The sequence below is a fragment of the Balaenoptera borealis genome, assembly GCF_965194805.1.
Source record: "Balaenoptera borealis genome assembly, chromosome: 9".
NCBI lineage: Eukaryota > Metazoa > Chordata > Mammalia > Artiodactyla > Balaenopteridae > Balaenoptera > Balaenoptera borealis.
This window is the reverse complement of record NC_138873.1, coordinates 114,957,806-114,971,751: the sequence shown is the minus strand read 5'-3', so window position 1 is coordinate 114,971,751 and position 13,946 is coordinate 114,957,806. Positions and strand designations below refer to the sequence as shown.

Here is a 13,946-nt window from a genome sequence, read left to right as displayed (position 1 = left end):
AGGTGCTCCTATGTTGGGTCCATAAATATTTACAATTGTTATATCTCCTTCTTGGATTGATCCCTTGATTATTATGTAGTGTCCTTCTTTGTCTCTTATAATAGTCTTTGTTTTAAAGTCTATTTTGTCTGATATGAGAATTGCTACTCCACCTTTCTTTTGATTTCCATTTGCATGGAATATCTTTTTCCATCCCCTCACTTTCAGTCTGTATGTGTCCCTATTTCTGAGGTGGGTCTCTTGTAGACATCCTATATACGGGGCTTGTTTTTGTATCCATTCAGCCAGTCTATGTCTTTTGGTTGGAGCATTTAATCCGTTTACATTTAAGGTAATTATCAATATGTATGTTCCTATTACCATTTTCTTAATTGTTTTGGGTTTCTTATTGTAGGTCTTTTCCTTCTCTTGTGTTTCCTGCCCAGAGAAGTTCCTTTAGCATCTATTGTAAAGCTGGCTTGGTGGTGCTGAATTCTCTCAGCTTTTGCTTGTCTGTAAAGATTTTAATTTCTCCATCAAATCTGAATGAGATCCTTGCTGGGTAGAGCAATATTGATTGTAGGTTTTTCTCCTTCATCACTTTAAATATGTCCTGCCATTCCCTTCTGGCTTGCAGAGTTCTTAAAAGTTCAGCTGTTAACCTTATGGGGATTCCCTTGCATGTTATTTCTAGTTTTTCCCTTGCTGCTTGTAATATTTTTTCTTTGGATTTAATTTTTAATAGTTTAATATGTGTCTAGGCATGTTTCTCCTTGGATTTATCCTGTATGGGACTCTCTGTGCTTCCTGGACTTGATTAACAATTTCCTTTCCCATATTAGGGAAGTTTCCAACTATAATCTCTTCAGATATTTTCTCAGTCTCTTTCTTTTTCTCTTCTTCTTCTGGGACCCCTATAATCCAAATGTTGGTGCGTTTAATGTTGTTCCAGAGGTCTCTGAGACTGTCCTCAATTCTTTTCATTCTTTTTTCTTTATTCTGCTCTGCAGTAGTTATTTCCACTATTTTATCTTCCAGGTCACTTATCCGTTCTTCTGCCTCATTTTTTCTGCTATTGATCCCTTCTAGAGAATTTTTAATTTCATTTATTGTGTTGTTCATCGCTATTTGTTTGCTCTTTAGTTCTTCTAGGTCCTTGTTAAATGTTTCTTGTATTTTCTCCATTCTATTTCCAAGATTTTGGATCATCTACTATCATTATTCTGAATTATTTTTCAGGTAGACTGCCTATTTCCTCTTCATTTGTTAGGTCTGGTGGGTTTTTGCCTTGCTCCTTCATCTGCTGTGTGTTTCTCTGTCTTCTCATTTTGCTTAACTTACTGTGTTTGGGGTCTGTTTTTCTCAGGCTGCAGGTTCATAGTTCCCATTGTTTTTGGTGTCTGTCCCCAGTGGCTAAGTTTGGTTCAGTGGGTTGTGTAGGCTTCCCGGTGCAGGGGACTAGTGCTTGTGTTCTGGTGGATGAGGCTGGATCTTGTCTTTCTGTGGGCACGTCCACGTCTGGTGGTGTGTTTTAGGGTGTCTGTGGCCTTATTATGATTTTAGGCAGCCTCTCTGCTAATGGATGGGGCTGTGTTCCTGTCTTGCTAGTTGTTTGGCATAGGGTGTCCAGCACTTTACCTTGCTGGTCATTGAGTGGAGCTGTGTCTTGGTGTTGAGATGGAGATCTCTGGGAGATTTTTGCCATTTGATATTATGTGGAGCTGGGAGGTGTCTTGTGGACCAATGTCCTGAACTTGGCTCTCCCACCTCAGAGGCACAGCCCTGATGCCTGGCTGGAGCACCAAGAGCCTGTCATCCACATGGCTCAGAATAAAAGGGAGAAAAAAAGAAAGAAAGAAAGAAAGAAGATAAAATAAAATGAAATAAAATAAAATAAAGTAAAGTAAAATAAAATAAAATAAAGTTATTAAAATAAAAAATAACTATTAAAAAATTTTTTATGTAATAAAAACATTAAAAAAAAAAAAAGAAAGAAGAGAGCAACCAATCCAAAAACCAAATCCATCAATGATAACAAGTGCTAAAAACTATACTAATAAAACAAAAACAAAACCAAAAAACAGACAGACAGAACCCTAGAACAAATGGTAAGAGCAAAGCTGTACAGACTAAAAGCATACACATACACACTCCTAAAAAGAGAAAAAGGGAAAAATATATATATATCGTTGCTCCCAAAGTCCACCTCCTCAATTTGGGATGATTTGTTGTCTATGCAGGTATTCCACAGACGCAGCACATCAAGTTGTTTGTGGAGCTTTAATCCGCTGCTTCTGAGGCTGCTGGGAGAGATTTCCCTTTCTATTCTTTGTTCTCACAGCTCCCGGGGTTCAGCTTTGGATTTGGACCCGCCTCTGCGTGTAGGTCGCCTGAGGGCGTCTGTTCCCCGCCCAGACAGGACGGGGTTAAAGGAGCAGCTGCTTCGGGGGCTCTGGCTCACTCAGGCCGGGGGGAGGGAGCGGTACGGAGGAGGCGGGGCGAGCCTGCGGCAGCAGAGGCGTCGTGACGTTGCAGCAGCCCGAGGCGCGCCGTGCGTTCTCCCGGGGAAGTTGTCCCCGGATCACGGGAGACTGGCAGTGGCGGGCTGCACAGGCTCCCGGGAGGGGCGGTGTGGAGAGTGACCTGTGCTCGCACACAGGCTTCTTGGTGGCGGCAGCAGCAGCCTTAGCATCTCATGCCCGTCTCTGGGGTCCGCGCTGATCGCCGCGGCTCGCACCTGTCTCTGGAGCTCGTTTAGGCGGCACTCTGAATCCCTCTCCTTGCGCACCAGGAAACAAAGAGGCAAGAAAAAGTCTCTTGCCTCTTCGGCAGCTGCAGACTTTTTCCCGGACTCCCTCCCGGCTAGCCGTGGCGCACTAGCCCCCTTCAGGCTGTGTTCACGCCGCCAACCCCAGTCCTCTCCCTGCGATCCGACCGAAGCCCGAGCCTCCGCTCCCAGCCTCCACCCGCCCCGGCGGGGGAGCAGACAAGCCTCTCGGGCTGGTGAGTGCTGCTTGGCGCCGAGCCTCCGTGCGGGAATGTCTCCGCTTTGCCCTCCGCACCCCTGTGGCTGCGCTCTCCTCCGTGGCTCCGAAGCTTCCCCCCTCCGCCACCCGCAGTCTCCACCCGTGAAGGGGCTTCCTAGTGTGTGGAAACCTTTCCTCCTTGACGGCTCCCTCCCAGAGGTGCGGGTCCCATCCCTATTCTTTGTCTCTGTTTTTTCCTTTTTCTTTTGTCCTACCCGGGTACATGGGGAGTTTCTTGCCTTTTGGGAGGTCTGAGGTCTTCTGCCAGCGTTCAGTAGGTGTTCTGTAGGAGCAGTTCCACGTGTAGATGTATTTCTGATGTATTTGTGGGGAGGAAGGTGATCTCCACGTCTTACTCTTCCGCCATCTTGAAGCTCCCTCTCATACCAAGTTTTCTATAATTCTTTTTAAATTTCTCTTGTTATATGTGGACTTGTGAAGGACTGCTCCTGTTTTAATTCAAAATTTATATTTTTTTCAAGAATGTGTTTCTAAAACCATAATAATGGAATGTGTCTAAACCTGTTTGGGTAGTTTGATTGGTGTCTGTTTGTTGCCTTTGCCTGTTCTGTATCTTTGACCAAATAACAGTGGTTTTCAAAGTGGTTCCCAAACCAACAATATCAACACCACCTGTTATCTTGTTATAAGTTTAGAATTTCTGGTCTCACCCTGACTTGTTAAATGAGTATCCACATTTTTAACAAGGTCCTCAGTTTGATTAAATATACATTAAAGTTTGAGATGCACTGCTGCTGCTATACCACTACTCACCTATACCTAGAGAGCTCCTTGGTTTTGGGTAGAGTTGATCATGGTTTTTCCTGGCACCACAAAGATGGCATGTGACCCAGCCTTGGCCAATCAGAGCACCACAATTGTAAGAACTCCTTGCTCGATTCAGAGATGCTTAGGCCACCCAGCCCATGCAAATCAGCATCTCCCAGGAAAGCTTTGCCAAGGCTCTGAAAAGCAGCTCTCTTTCTATTAAGGTTGCTCTTCTTTCAAAATTGAGTTCCATAATCCTGATGGCCAACATTTCATTATAAAGGGAGAGCCCGCATAGGAATGAAGCCAACACAGAAGAAATTAAAGCCAAGAGATGAGGAAGGAGCAATGGGCTAGACAAAAGAGAAAGAGGAGAAGGGAAGAGGGAAGTGAAAGAAAGACAGGGGAAGATAGCAGAAGGGAAGAAGGAAGAGGGAAGAAATATTTATCATTAAGCTCCCGAAACTATCTGTGCCTTAAGCCAGCATCACCTATGGGATTTCTCAATTACATAAGTCATTAAATTCCATTTCTTAAGTTAGAGTTGGCTTTCTGACACTTGCAAATGAAAGTGTCCTAATTGTACAGATGATAAAAGTGTTTCTATGAGGAATTTAATTACTAAACTACCAGTCAGCAGTCTCGTAGTGTGCCTTACATTTAGAAACACGCTTTAATTGTCAGCCTCATCCTAATTTACTCTCTAATGTATTCAACAAAGCAAGATCATGTTTTACATTCTTGAATCTCAAAACATGTGCTTTATCTTGAATAATTAAAAATGTGGTTCCTGGTGGTCTTGCTCTAATGGCTGCCTTGGTAAGGATTGACAAAAATGCCAGGGATTAGTGTTTTCACTTGGTTATTAAAAATCTTTAGCCTAAACTACTTTTTATTATCTTCATGGTTTTTAATTCTCTTAACACTTTCTGAGAGCCTGTTTAATGATATTGAGATACTACAAGTAAATAGATTTAAAGAAGCAGATGGAAAAAACAAATCTTCCTTTCCTTCCCACACTTCCTATTCCTTGCTTTCTCCTGATTCACTTCCCATCTCTCTTCATTCCTCATCCTTTCTTTCTTTCTTTTTACTTTTATTCCTAGGCCACATAGTGGGCACCCTCAAATACCAAATTCTATTTTTTAATCAAATTATAATTAAACAGTTTTTCATTTTTCCTACACTATGAAATTCTAGTTATCAAATTGTCCAATGGATGTTAGATATTACATGTCCTCTTCATGGGAATGTTCAAATAGACGAAACGTTGCAAAGGAGAGATTAGTGTTAATTAAATACATTTACATTATTGAACTAATGTATTAATTTGGGACTTATGCTGTAGATTCTTAAATTGTTTAGTTTTTACATAACATTTTCACAAAAGTTGATTCATCACAAAATAGAAAGTTTCAATGTGCCACAGATATATATATATTTTATAATAAAACACATATATTTTCCATAATAAAATACATATATATTACTATAGTAAGCCAGACTTCTGAGTGTTGAGCGAGGCTAACAGCAATATTAGTTCCAGAACCTAAAAAGAGAAGGTCTCCTTGCCTACATCCTATAAATCCATTTTAAGTTAGAAATATATTCTGGAGAGGAACAACAAGCGCTATTTTTCATTTAGTTAGTCAAGAAGCATTTATTGAACACTTGTAATGTTTTTAAGTCCTGTGGTTAGAGCTAGGGACAGCAGATGGTTGAGTCATTGTTCTTTCTTCTAAAACAATGTAATATGTTGGGGGAATTGTTGGGGGTTGGAGAGGTCTGGGAGGAGGAGGCCTTATAAATCTTTCTGGGGATTTGTATCAAAATATCCAGAAGCTTGGATTTTCTCCTTTCTCACCTCAATCTAAGGATGTATCAAAATTTGGAGTGGTCTTCCTGAAAAAGTTTTCCAAGACCTGGGTCCTTCCAGTATACTCCAAACTTGCCAGGATTCTCACCTACTTGTAACCAATTGATGGTGTTTCCAAGGTGTTCTGGGAGCAGAGAAGAGGGGGCAATTAGTTCTGTGCAGAGTGGAGTTGGAGAACTCAGGGGAATTTCTAAATTCTATTATGATTATTACTCTTGTATTTGAAGTGGGCCTTGAAGGATTAGAACAATAAAAACAGGTGGAGAAGTAAAGGAAAGAGCATTTCCGCCTATGAAAATAGAGACATAATGGTTATTAAACTTTTTAAAGATTTTGTCATTTGCCATGCACACTCTTCAGGTCATAGACAAGAAGATAAAGGACAGAGATTACACGATTTTCCTATGGTTTCATAGGAAATGAAACATAGGGCTGGTATGTGAAGTCCAACTTTCCCGTCCAAAAAGTATGCTCTAAACCTCCGCACTTGGCTTCATAAAGGTTTAAAAAACATAAAGTTCAATGCACCAGGGTTGATTTTTGCTCTTTCACAGCTTACTATCTAAATTAAAGCACTTTCCTCAAAAATCTATTTCTTTTCTATGCCATATTTCTTCCTTATAATGAGTTCTCTGTGTGTATGTGTGTGTGTATGACCTTGTGTGTATACTCACAAATGTATACATGTATATTTGTGTGTATTGTGGATAGGATCTCCACAACCTGGGTGTCGACCCTCTAGTTGCTTCTGTCTGGATGTATTCTATTACCAGGCAGATGGTGTGTTCTTGACAAGGCATATGCTATGGGCTAGTGCATGGACAGATGTTTAGCAGTTTACCGAACTGTGGATGAATGAACACCAATGAAATGATCATTCAGAATGAAAATTTCTTTCCAAAGAAAGAAAGTTGGGTGGTTTGGTTTTTTAAAACAGATTTTGATATGCAGTATCTACTTTGTAGAGAAAATAAACATCTGTTCTCAAAATGTTTTTTCACATGTGAAAGTCATGTCAAGGAATCTTCCTTTGCTCTCATTCTTCATAAGCCACTTTATTCAGTCCCAAATTCATTATCAAAATCCTCTGACGTTTTGTTATGCATCCCTCAACTTTATTGCATGCAAACTTGAAAGGACAGAGAAAATTTCAAATATGAATAGAAAAACGGTGTGTGGTGGTTAAAGTAGGCCAGACATCTTATCTAGCCTTCTTTGGAATTTCCACCTCACTGCTCACTGAGACTTGGAAAGAGGCAGGTTTCATCCCGCTCGAAAATTCCACACTCTGCCTTGATCGCCCACCCTGCTCTCTCTCTGTCATAGATGGCTCTATATGCAATGAGATATGATTTAAAGGAATGAGCAGTGATATTTTAAAGGACTTTTTAAAGACTGAAAATAATCTGTATATTTATTGTAGCCAAATATTACATTCAGCTCATTCAAAAATAATTCAAGTTGTTGAATAATTCATAAAAATAATTCATACCATAATATATGCTAAGGTCAAGGAGATACATGAGAAATCCTCAGTAAATGTTAGTTATGTAAAGTGAAGTTATTTGTACAGCTTTCATTTATTTGCACTTCCATTCCCACGATGAAAACATTTGATATCATAAGTAAGTTTAACCTTTCCATTTTGATCAGGTTTTCTTTGGGGGGCAGGGCCATCTTGTATTTTCACTTCCTGCTTGGTTATTATATTATCTTTATAGAACTCACATGAGAAAAAGGATTGTTTTGCCTAAATTGACTTTAAAAAGGTATTTTATGCTGCTTTCCCATACAAATATGGTTAAAGGCTAAGCTATTTCAAGGAAAAAGGCAAGGAAACATATAGCCTCAAATCCCAGTTGAGAGAAAAACCCTGTTTCAGTGGAAGTAGTTCATTAGTATTCCCCATAAATATTATCACTAAGTGAGATTAGATCTGTTAAGTTATGCATTTTAAAAATTCTACATGTGCTTCTTTTTCCATTTAAAATTCTGGCATGTGCTGTTTTTCCATTTGCTTCCACAGGATACTTTCCCTTTGGAAGTAGATTTGTGGTCATTGCGTATCTTTTCTGTTTATAGAATTCTGCTTTCTCATATAAATGGCTTGCACTAATGAAAAGCAAGGCAATTCTACTTCTATGCAGTAGAGAAATATGAGAAATTTTCTAGGGACAAAACAGAGGAGAGGCAGAATAGGGCAGAAATAAATAGAAATTCTTTCTATTTATTTATTTATTTTTAAATGTATTTTTCTTTGAAGTATAGTTGATTTACAACGTTGTGTAGTTTCTGGAGCACAGTAAAGTGATTCAGTTTTATATATATATATATATATTCTTTTTCATATTCTTTTCCATTATGGTTTATTACAGGGTATTGAATATAGTTCCCTATGCTCTACAGTAGGACTTTATTGTTCATCTATTCTATATATAATAGTTTGCATCTGTTAATCCAAAACTCCCAATCCATCCCCCCCCCCCTCCACACCCCTTCTCCCTTGATAACCATAAGTGTGTTCTAAATAGACATTCTCCAAAGAAGACATACAGATGCCCAACAGGCACATGAAAAGATGTTCAACATTGCTAATTATTAGAGAAAGGCAAATCAAAACTACAGTGAGGTACCACCTCACACCAGTCAGAATGGCCATCATTAAAAAGTCCACAAATAACAAATGCTGGAGAGGGTGTGGAGGAAAGGGAACCCTCCTACACTGCTGATGGGAATGTAAATTGGTGCAGCCACTATGGAAAACAGTATGGAGTTTCCTCAAAAAACTAAAAGTAGAACTACCATATGATCCAGCAATCCCACTCCTGGGCATATATCTGGAGAAAAACATGATTTGAAAGGATACATGCACCCCAATGTTCATTGCAGCACAGTTTACAATAGCCAAGACATGGAAGCAACCTAAATGTTGTCAAGTTGATGCTCATAATTTTTCATTTGTTCTTGACATGATCATTTCATTGGTTTTGAGAGCTGTGGTGTTATCAGTTATTCCAATAATTTGGCCAGAGTCCTCTTAGTAGATAAAATCCTCTAGAGTCCTGTTCACACTGCCTTTTGTTCATCTGTAGCTATGTTCCTTGCTATTTAATCAAACTATTTTCTCAAGGCACTGAGCATTTATATATGCAGAAATAAATATAAGCATTATTAGACCCAGTCCCTACATGTATGTGTTCGATCTTATGACTTATGCCATTTTAAATTGAATTCTTTTTCAGTCATAAAATTGAAGACTTACTTCAGTAAAACATCAATAAATAACACAAATACAGAAGAAGAGAGGTTAAAGGGGAAAATAGGGATTGCAGAAAATGCTTTCTCAGTGTTTATTCAAAATCGACTTTTTATTTTAGAATACTTTTAGATTTACAGAAAGCTTGTGAAGAGAGTGCAGGGGGTTCCCATATACCCTCCACCTGGGTTTCTCTGTTGTTAACATCTCATATTACTGTAGTTAGTTATTTGTCACAACTAATGAACTGATATCATTACATTATTATTAACTAGAGTCCACACATTTTTCAGATTTCCTTTTTCTATTCCAGGATCCCATTCTGGCTACCACCTTACATTTAATTGTGATGTCTCCACACCTCCTTTTTGCCGTGCTAAGTTTCTCACTTTTCCTCTCAGAATTGGACTGCAGTGATGGGTTTTGGGGAGGTGTATGGTCAGGCCACTCAAGATGGCTGTTCTCTTGCTCTCTGTACATCCCCTGCCCAACCAGTGCCTGCTTCACCTACACCCTATGCACACGACTGACCTTCCTACGTACTTACCCACGTCCCAGCTGGTGTTAATCTTATCAAAGGGGCTGTGAAGGGCATGCCACTCTACTGGTTTCCCTGGTAACTGATGAGCCCACCTGACATCAATTCCCCTATAATCCCCCCTTCCTCCCCTGAGTTAAGCCGGCTGCCATGTCCGGTCTGCTGCAAACGGTGGGGTGTCGCTCTAGGACCTTGCCTCAGACAGGTAAGCTCCCCCATCCATTAAACCATTGAGGTCTCTGTCGCTGACTCAGCTCTTTCTTTGTTCTTGAAGCTGGGTAAGCACAGGCCTTGTAGGCCTTCGGGGGGGCAGCCCAACAATTGGCAGAGCAGCCAGGAGACCAAGGAAACTCCCGTGAGCACGGAAATGTTGGGAAATACAGGACGGGGAATGGAAAGTTGCAGAGGCTGTCCACTAACACAGGGGGCCCAGAAATTCCAGGGGCGATCCTGAAAGTTGCGGGGGAAATCCTGGGGGGGCTGTCCATTAAAATATGGGGCCCAGAAGTTCCAGGGGCGATCCCGAGAGTTGCGGGGGAAGTCCTGGGTGGGGGGCTGTCCACTAGTACATGCGGCCTCGTGGTCCTGTTCTTGATGAATGCGAGCTGCCAAGAGGTCTGGAGATCAGTGGCCTTAATGGCTCAGATACTGTATCCAAGTGAGACGTTTGTAATCGGTTAAGCTAGCTTTCTATTTATAGAAGGAATTGGTATTTCTCCTGGGCCTTTGAGATGTAAATGATCTACCTGGGTTCTTTGGAACTTTAATCTTAAGTGGAAAGGAGAAAAAAGAGCTTTTAGGTAAACTCTGTAGAAATAATTATGCTTTGGGAATGTCTGTCTAAATTAGTCTCTCTGGATTTTGGTAACTTGAAACTAAGCTAAGTTAAATAAAGAAAATTCATTAACTCAGGAATCTCAATACCTTGGGGACGTCTAGAAGAGAAAAATCCACCAAGGCAGAACCTGATAGCAGGCCTTTGGCATGTCCTTCCTGGCCTTGAGAGGCCTTTTGGGAATTCAGTCTGAGACTCCTGAGGTGTTCCCCCTCAGCCAGTTTGGAGGATCCTATGCGGTCAATTGACAAGACTTATTTTGCAAACAAATTAGTTTTGATTTGGCTCTGTTTGGTGGAGATGAGGGTAATTTTAGCACAATATTATGTTTCAGTGGATGTTAAATTCTACTTCTGTTAATTGAGGTCTGTATTTATGAAAGTTATTGTGTTAGCCATACTTTTGCCCTGATGCTCTGGGTGGAAAGAAAATTATCTAGTGACATTGTCACAGAGTATAACTGTTAGGGGAACCACTGTCCGAAACTGCCCGCCCTGGCCAGGCCCGATAGTAACCACTTGATTAAGTTAACTCACAACAGGAGGGCCTCATTAGGAATGTGGAACTAACAAGCTACCACCAACTGGAAGAATTTGGGAAAGGTTAAAAGGAGAGAGGAGATGTCAGTCCGGATGTCCTACCAACATCCCAGAATCCTCTTTCTGGAATCCATCTTAGCTGAGTGATGTGCACACGACCAGGAAGGACCCTGAGTCAGAATGATTGGCCAGAGACAACCTGGAAACTAACCCAATTCTCATAAAACCTGAGACTGCGAGCCATGTGGCAGAGTAGTTCTCCTGGGTTCCCTTACCCTCCTGCTCTCCACCCGGGTGCCCCTTCCCAGTAAAGTCTCTTGCTTTGTCAGCACTTGTGTCTCCTTGGACAATTCATTTCCAAATGTTAGACAAGAGCTCACTCTCGGGCCCTGGAAGGGGTCACCTTTCCTGCAATATAACTACTCATGAAATGTGACACTGCTTGCTTTAAGTCTGCTGCTAAAAACACATGTACAATGCTTGTGTGACAGTTGGGTATAAGTGATAAAATGTATAGCCTATAAAGTGTTTCCCCATTAACATACCTTGAGCCTGTTCAGGAGATCTGATTAGTTTTCCCCCAACGTGAATGCCTAGGCAAATATAAAGGAGGCCTAGCACCAAGGGACATGATCTGAACCTGCGGTAGGAGCCAGCACCCCAGCATTGAGGGATGGATATTTTGATCATCAGTACTTTCTATTGAAAGTTTTACAGTCAAAAAGGGAAATGATGGAGAAATCTGTACGCACTGAGGTATGGGGAAGTCATTCTGGCTTATATTCAATACATGGTTTAACTTAAATTTTACTGACCAGATCAGCCTGTTTTGTGATCGTTCAGACAGGCGTTGTGCATCTGCTTTGGCCATTGAGGAAGGGAATGCATTTGAAAGTCAAAATGGAGTCGCTGTGGTTCAGACATCCAAGGTAAAACTAGGTGGCCATTGTATACGTGGTTTTGGACATGTTATTGCATTACTGAAAACGTGAGTGTTGTGAACTGTATTGCACACCAGGACAAAAACCTCAGGCGGGTGTGGCATTATCTCGGAATGCAGTTACCGCTTGTACTTTGCTTAACTGTCATGATCTCCCCTGTGCTGTACCTTTTAGATGCCCCACATCTCATCCGCAGCCCAAGAGGAGGAAATCTATTTGAAGACTGAACAGCAACACGGACCTCACTGCAAAATGAGGCGAATTGCTGGGTCTACAGCCAGATGCCATTGTCCTCCTCTGGGCTTCCATGAAAAATTGACCTGGCTACTGTGACTATGTGGGGACTACTGACCGTGGGGGAGAAAGACTCACCATCTTCCTGGCCCACATGTCAGTATATCAGAAGGACCCTCGTTGGTAAACATTACTGTACAGCTGACTGCCCATGAGCCCCCTGGGCTATGCTATGTGGGTGGTATAGGCTGGCTTCTGGACACACAAGTCCAACTAGTGGGATTAACTGTGTTTTGTTTGGAAGGACCTACTGGGTCCACCCCTCATGGCACTCAACATAACATGGGGTGGCAGACCTATACTGTGACTGCTGACTCCTGCCTAGGCCACCAGAATGTTTCTTTTAAAGCTGGGCCTTCCCCTCCCCATGCAGGTGGCTCTGCGTTTGTGAAAACCAGGGGTGGCCTTGCCTGCCTTATAACTGGACGGGGCACTGCTGCTACTGACTCCCTTTCCATTGACCCGGTAAGCGCTTGGCTCCAAAATTTGCCCACATCCTGGCAAATGGCTGTTCTGAGCATACTAGGTGTCTTATTCACGATGCTCTTTGGCTGCTGGGGTCTGTAGTGTATTTGTGGTGTCTGGTGGCAGTGCCCCCTACATACCTGACCCCAGGGATATTGCGGAAGAGGGTGGACCAAGACTGTAAGGGTGGGTGGCGCAAGGTGTGTAGGGGTGGAGTTCATGGTCAGACCACTCAAGATGGCGGTTCTCTTGCTCTCTGTACATGCCCTGCCCGACCAGGGGATACCCTATGCACATGACTGACCTTCCTGCCCACTTGTCCCAGGCCCCAGCTGGTGATTGTTCTTATCCAAGGGGCTGGTGAGGGTGTGCCCCTCTGCTGGTTTCCCTGGTAACTAATGAGCCCACCTGACATCAGTTCTCCTCTAACTGGTAATTTCCCCTTCCCCTCCAGAACGAAGACTGTCACCTTGTCTTGCTTGCCTTCCGGTAAGAAAACCACAGAGTTAAAGCACCATTCTCATCACGGCATATTAAGGTAATATCCTATCAATATGACTATCACTCTTGATGTTAACCTTGAACTCCTGGCTGAGGTAGCATTTGTCATGTTTCTCCATTGTTACATACTCTTTTTTCCCCCCTTTTCCACACTATACTCTTTGGAAGGAAGTGACGATATGCAGCTCACACTAAGGAATGGGGAATTATGTTCCACCTGCGTGAATGGTATTATATAAATTATTGGAATTCTTCTGGATGGGAGGCGTATCTGCTCTACTGATTTATTTATTCAATCATTCGTGTATATCAATGTGGACTCATGGATATTTATTTCACATTTTGGACTATTATCCAATTCAAGTTTATTTGTTGTTCAAGTGTTCTAGCTTTGGCCATTGGGAGCTCTTTCAGTTAATTCCTGTATCCCTTTGACATAACATCGTTGGGGGTTTTTGGTTTGTTTGACTGGTTTTGTTTTTCAGGGGTTTTTTAGCACTACAAGATGCTCCAAGTGTATCTTATATATCCACTGACCCAGTCCTCCAGGAAGTCATTTCTCTAAGGGTCCCTTCTTCCTTTTACTGAGAATTGTATTAGAATCCAAGATCTGTGTCCCAGTTGTGCTCATTGCAACTGGAGTGTCAGTACCACTAGGCCATCTCAGCTGACAGAGCAAGGAAATATATGTGTGTGTAGTGATACCGTATACCACGTATCTATAAGTATTTATATTAATCTAAACCTGAGTTCACGCTAACACGCTCAACTCTAATCTCTTACCACATGGGTCATTCTAGACTTCTCCCCTTGCTTATCTGTAACTCCCCCTCCTTGTCCGTAACTCCCCCTCCAACAGTAAGAAACCTGGCCCCTAACATCTGCCATCCTTTATACGCTCTTGATGACTGTAACTTCTTAATAAGTC

At 41.8% G+C, this 13,946-nt stretch overlaps 1 protein-coding gene across 2 annotated transcripts in view; it reads left to right on the top strand.

Moving 5' to 3' along the window:
• Positions 1 to 13,946, top strand: part of LOC309634704 (uncharacterized protein) — a 405,124-nt gene that overhangs the window by 359,110 nt on the left and 32,068 nt on the right. For both annotated transcript variants that reach the window (XM_082405126.1, XM_082405125.1), the window contains exons 7-8: positions 11,933 to 12,517; positions 12,972 to 13,055. The gene's annotated coding sequence lies outside the window, so the exon portion shown is untranslated. The remainder of the gene's footprint in view (positions 1 to 11,932; positions 12,518 to 12,971; positions 13,056 to 13,946) is intronic.